A 6,542-nucleotide genomic window follows, 5' to 3' on the forward strand; every position below is an offset into this window, starting at 1 on the left:
GCCTTTTTTTGTTAAATGCCATCATTAAATATTTATTCTTTATTTTGCCTGTTCTTTTTGAAGGCCAGAGAAAACTCTGGTTAGACTATTTTCCTTGTACAGTTACAAATTGCAATGTAAACTTGACGTCCAACTGACATTTAAAGTCTTTGACAATACTTGGATATACTTATTAAAATTAAATACTAAAACTTAATTGATGTATTTTCTTTTCTTGCTTTTTTTTTTTTTTCTCCTGGGGAGCGTGTCTTGAACCAGAGCCAATGTGGATTTCCACAGACCGCTGGGCAAGACACGTTGACTCCACCTCCACTCACATCTGCTGTACAGAAAACCTGACATGACTTATCTAGCATACAATTTGACAGAGACAGAACTGAATATAACCAGTTATTCTTCAGGTGTCCCCAGTGATTACCTGCTCAATCAACAGAACAGAAAGGGTCTTAATGGCCACTGGATAAAGAGACCATTCTGTGTTTCAAGGCTGGAGTTATCCAGGAGTAAAGCTGTATCTTCAAGCACTGTTGGTTTAAAATCTAAATCTAATATTTAGCTTTATGTAAAGAAATTTGGACAGAACATTCTAAGTTTCTCCGTGCATATACTTTTAAAGTAATCATGTGTACGTAAGCCTTGGGTTGAAGAAATCTATGTATAGTGTTTTTTCTATGATCCAACTGGTACCTTCTTCTTCTTTTTTCTCCCAAATCAATAGGTCTTTTATTGCATCATTTAAATATCACAAATAGGTCTTAGGAATCATCCGGCATATTGTTTCTGTAGCTGGAGAACCCTTAGGTCTTATTCAGCAGCCTGCTTAACTGTTCCTTTTTCAGAGACATAAATACAATCCACACATTTTCCGATATCCTTGTTTTTATTTAATTGTCGTGGCTGGCTGAATCAAAGCAGCCGAATTTGCAACAAAATCAACGTCATTTCCTTCAAGGGTTAATTCATCTTTCTGGGCTTGAGATACTGAACAAGCAACACCTGGCCTCCTCCAAACCCGGTAGATTTATTTTTCAACCAGGAAATTTCAGATCTCAACCAGAGACCGATTCTTCTGGATAATGACATTGATAGAGAAGTGAGTACACACAGAGCTCATCTTGTAACGGAAGCCCAGTGCAACATCCTTGACCATGTCCTGTGCATGACTACAAATAGTGCAAATGGCAGTCCGTTCCGTTCTGTTCCCCCTCCATTTTTTGTCAATTCCGGAGCCTCATTTTTTTCTTTCCAAGCAGACTGAGGTCTACACTGATGTGATTGAAGTCCCTCCACAGGGTTCCTCTAGGGCCCTTCGCAATTACTGGGCATCCCTTCGAAGTGATATCTACATTTTCTGGAATATGGACAGTCTGGTTGCAGAGAATGGTCTTCATTCTCTCACAGTAGACACAGCGAAAAGGTGGTTCTTGACTCTTTAGATTCATCTTCAAAGGAAGAAATCTAGTACCAAAAACGTAAAATTGTGTCCAACTTCCTGTTACCTCTCATTTTTGTTTCTATACAACAGTGAAGGGATTATTACATAGGGGACCTTTTGTTCCTTACATTTACAAATATAAAGCCTTATGAATATTCAGACAAGATAAAATGTCTAACCAATTCTGTCCAACAGAACTTTCTTCAATGATGGAACGTTCTAGATCTGCAGCATCCAATACAGTAGCCACTAGACACATGTGGCTACTAAGCATTTGAAATGTGGCTATTGCAACTAAGAAATTTTTAATTTCATTTCATGTTAATTTTACTAAATTTGAATAGTGGCAACAAATGTTGCTAGTGGGTACTTATTGGACAATGCAGGTCAAGAGAGTGATTTGAATGGCAACAAGTAAGCTTCTTCACCCCCAAATTCCTGTATCCCTATTTCTCATGGTGCCTTTTTCTCCTTGAGCTGAAACTGACTCTTTAAGCAATGAGATGCAGAATGAAATTAAAACTGTGTGCCAGTCAAAAAGAGTTCTTGGTTGTAAACACAAGTCAACTCTAGTTGACTTACATAAAAAATGTTTTGAGATTATATAGGCACTCCTCCAAAGTCAAAAGGAAGCCTGGCAAGTCAAGCTTGAGCTGGAACAAAGGAAGCTGGTGCATGGCCAAGATCTTTCCACCAAGAACAGTCAGCCCAGGATGCCATTGCTGGTCTTGCCATCCCTGGACACTTGCCACTACACTGCAGAATTCTGCTGCCCTTGGTCACTCTCTGCTGGCTGTTCAGCTTTCAATTCCACAATGGCCACTTCTAATAATCTGCAGTTGAACTTGGGTCACTGTATCACCCCTTAGAGATCCACAGTATAGCTGTGTCAGTCCACTGGAAGGACATGTCTGCTTACCTTTTGGGTTCATAGACAGTGCCCCTCCGCATTTAGGGGCAAAGAAGGGAATCGGTGTAAGCAAAAGTATTTATTTCAATGAAAATTTCCTGTTTTACTTCCAAAGAGATTGACCTTAGTGCCAATTCTAAAGAAGTGGACACAGAGTCAGAATGATTTGCTATATAGAAAAATGTTTTAAGTTTTTAAAATTTTTTGAATATGGTTGGCATTTTTATTAATCGTTAGCCATTAAATTATAATATAAAAATTGTAGAATTATAGCATAACTTTTTGTTGTCTTGAGAAGGAGTTTCGCTCTTGTTACCCAGGCTGGAGTGCAGTAGCGTGATCTTGGCTCACTGCAGCCTCCGCCTCCCGGGTTCAAGTAATTCTCCTGCCTCAGCCTTCCGAGTAGCTGAGATTACAGGCGCCCGCCACGACACCTGACTAATTTTTTGTATTTTTAGTAGAAATGGGGTTTCACCATGTTGGTCAGGCCAGTCTCAAACTCCTGACCTTAGGTGATCTGCCCCCCCTTGGCCTCCCAAAGTGCTGGGATTACAGGCGTGAGCCACTGGGCCTGGCCAATTACAACATAATTATAATTAGTTACAATGATTTATAATTGGTCATGAAGTTATAATTCACATTTATAATTGCCTTGCTTAAGCTAACGCTTGATACTATTGAAATCTATGGAGCAAAGGTGAAGAGTGGGGCACTGCTTGGTGTGTGCCTGCCATCTAGTGGCAGGATACATTAATGCTACCGTGGAAGCCCCAGTGTGCCTGAAAGGCAGGTTTGCCAGGAACAGTTTACTCCACTTTACATTTTCCCAGTGTTTCGACCCAATCAACTGTATACAGAGACATCCTTAGGCTTTTGAAATTATCTCCCATTTTATTCAGTATAATTACAGCTGAATTGCAAACATAAATCTCTGAAAGCCAAAACATATCTAAGCATTACTTCATTCCTACATTCCCCAAGCACGATTCCTTTTATTTTACATTATCTCCAGAAACACAATGTGGTTTAGTCATGCTATTATTCTCCCACAGAGAATGTTTTGACCACTATTATAAACATGCACATTGACACTGAAGTCACTGATGTCATGGATTGCTGGCTTCTAAAGAGCTCTTCTCCCCTAAAAGAGTGATAAGATTAAGTTTGAGAAAATAATGAAAGAGAATCTATCAGTATTTATGCAGACCACTCTAGTAAGGATGGGAGAGCCATGAGTAAATAAGATATAGATCCAGACCTCAGCTTCATTGCTTCCAATCCTTGTAAGATTTAGAACTCCTTGTAGTGTTTGTGAAGTATCATACCCTCTTAGCAAAATCAAGACAATCAACGTCTCATATACATGAGACTAATACGACTGACCTCATATTTAAAAGATAAATTCTTGTTGCAATGTTGCCTTCTAAGAACCCTCCCAAAAGGAAGGAGTAAATATCAAGCAGTGTCCTAATAAAGTTTCTGGCAGGTGGTTTGGCTGAAAAGCTTGAGATGGGGTTGTGTAGGCGACATTCAGGGGGATTTGTGCTCTCTAAAAGCGGGTGCGTCCATGCCTTCTTGGGCTTGGCTAGCATGCTATGTTTGATTCATACTATGCAAGGGACTATGTTAAAATGTTCATCTGGATCTGGAAGCAGAAGGAAGATTAACAGTATTAATCATGAAAGTAAGGTAGACTTGAGGTTTGGGAACTCAAGAATTTGGGAGACTGGGCCGGAGGGGGAGGAGGGACGTTTAAGAATCCTGGGCTGGGCACAGTGGCTCATGCCTGTAATTCCAACGCTTTGAGAGGCCAAGGCAGGCGGATCACGAGGTCAGCAGTTGGAGACCAGTCTGACCAACATAGTGAAAACCCGTCTCTACTAAAAATACAAAAAATTAGCTGGGCGAGGTGGCAGGCACCTCTAATCCCAGCTACTCGGGAGGCTGAGGCAGGAGAACTGCTTCAACCCGGGAGGCGGAGGTTGCAATGAGCCGAGATGGCGCCATTGCCCTCCAGCCCAGGCAACAGTGCAAGACTCCGTCTCAAAAAAAAAAAAAAAAAGATTCCTTCATGGGGCAGGATCAGTTCTGGAATTCTGAGAGGTGAATGACATTGCTAGACCCCTGAGTGCAAGGAGCATACAGGCAGGGGCCTAGTGAGGATGCAGTCATGGTCATTAGGGACTGGGTGAACCCAGCAAGAGAGTCTTTCTCCCGTTCTCAGTCACTCCCCTCACCCTCCTTCTTGCCTGGCTGTACGCTCGCCTCTTCTTTTCCTTAGCGTTGCCTTCTTCCTCCTTTGCTGTGGCTGGCTTTATTTTTCATAAATGGTCATATCAGTTTAATCACAGTTATACATGAAATGTACAATTTCTTATGCTTATTAAACATCTAAATTAAAATTTGTGAGTGGAATCTTCTGTATTTCTAAAGAGTAAGTCTCTAGCGAAGTTTCTTCTTGTCTACGACCTTCAAATTATTTTTTTTGTTGATGTAAAGTCCTAAAGAAAAAGAAAATAAATCAAAGGCTCTCTCTACCTCAAAATAAAAGTTACCCTTCCACTCTCATCAAAGCCCAGTATCTGGAGACTGGCTACTCACCAAAGAGCTTACATTTGTGCGTGCGTGCTTACGCCTAATTAGAGACTACCCAGAGATCAATCCTGTTATCTTGTGGCTTTGGAGATGTTTCTTCCTACTCCAGACTTTTTGTTTGTTTGTTTTAAGAGAAGAGAGCTTAAAAAACCCAGTAAAAGTAGTATCCTTAAAATGGCAATAACAAAAAGGTTGAAAAGATTGCACAAATATTTATTACAAATAGGAATAATTAAACAACATCTTAGATGAGTAATAAAAATGTAGCTCCTTCAAAGATATGGTATCTGCATACTTTCCCAAAAGGGTAGATGCGAAAACTGGGCAGAATGCTATTCCATTTCCGAGTTCAAGAGCCTGTAAGACGGTGAGAGGAGGAAGAGCACAGGGCATTGTCGCATCCAGGATCTACAGAGGCACTATTTGCACTTTCTCCACTGTTTCCAGTATGGAAAATCCGACCCCTTCCTTTTCATTCCTTGATCGTCTCTATTGACCTTCAATCACTGATTTGCTTCTCTTTGTGAGGGTCTTTCAGTCCCAGGAGGAACTTTTAATTCCTGTTTTTTACTGTCTTCTGACTTGGGGGAACACCGGATTCATATCCATGAAAAACATTAAGGCATCCAGAGAAGTTATATTTTCATATTAATATACAGAATATCCAACGAGAATACAAAATGCTAAAGCAAAATCAAGTGATTCACTGGGACATAATGTCTCTCAATTATTTAAAGCCCCATAGAAACTTGACTGGCATTTTGTACGCATTTTTGAAGAGAAATGGAAAGAGATGTGGAGTGTGTGTGTAACGTAGTAGCTATTTCAGGAGAGATTAGCTTGTTGTGTAATCCAGTCACAGAAAGATAATCGCAGACACCAGAGCTAAATTTCTTTGACTGAATTCATGTAAATCAGTTGTTTTTTTTTTTTTAACTGTGTAGAAGTTATATGAATAAGAAGTAATTTCATTCACTATGGTTGCTGTGTGGTGTAAATACACATATTCACTAATGTTAAGAAAAATTGTGCCTATTATGTATAGTAGTGATGCACATAATTTACATATACTCATTGATTGAAGTGTTTCCCTGTGGGATCAGGTGCGTTCATAATCAGATGAAGGAAAAGCAAAGGAGGCATTTGTCTATTTTCCATTTCATGAATCGTAAAATCAGAGGTTTGGGCTACCTTTAGGTTCCCTTACGGTGTTTTTTGGGAACCGCTTTGGAATCAGCTATCTGCTAAGTTTGGAATTGCCACCACGAAAGTAAACACCGTAGTGACGAGCAGGTTGAGGAAAAGAATAAATAGTTGGTGGAAGGAACCACCGTAGTCAGGGAGGGGACAGTGGGAACGGCCCCTGTCACAATCACTCAATCACTTATCCAAAGAATCAACATTCTCAGAGCAAAGAACTTGTGTTTCCAACTCCAGAGGTGCCTGGATTCACAACCAAAAATGCTTCCTCCTCGCTCTCCACAGCCCCTCCCATGCCAGACGCCGGCTCGGCACCCCCTCTTCGCTGTGCATTTCTGCTTCCCCCCAAAGCCCGAGTAGTAAAGGGAGGCTCCTCGCGGCCCCCGCGGGCTCCCAGGGACC

At 40.8% G+C, this 6,542-nt stretch overlaps 1 pseudogene; it reads right to left on the reverse strand.

Moving 5' to 3' along the window:
• Positions 1-804: 804 nt before the first annotated feature.
• LOC111545630 lies at positions 805-1,391 on the reverse strand (annotated as a pseudogene).
• Between the last annotated feature and the right edge of the window lie 5,151 nt (positions 1,392-6,542).

The sequence above is a fragment of the Piliocolobus tephrosceles genome, chromosome 7 (genome assembly GCF_002776525.5).
Source record: "Piliocolobus tephrosceles isolate RC106 chromosome 7, ASM277652v3, whole genome shotgun sequence".
NCBI classification, from domain to species: Eukaryota; Metazoa; Chordata; class Mammalia; order Primates; family Cercopithecidae; genus Piliocolobus; species Piliocolobus tephrosceles.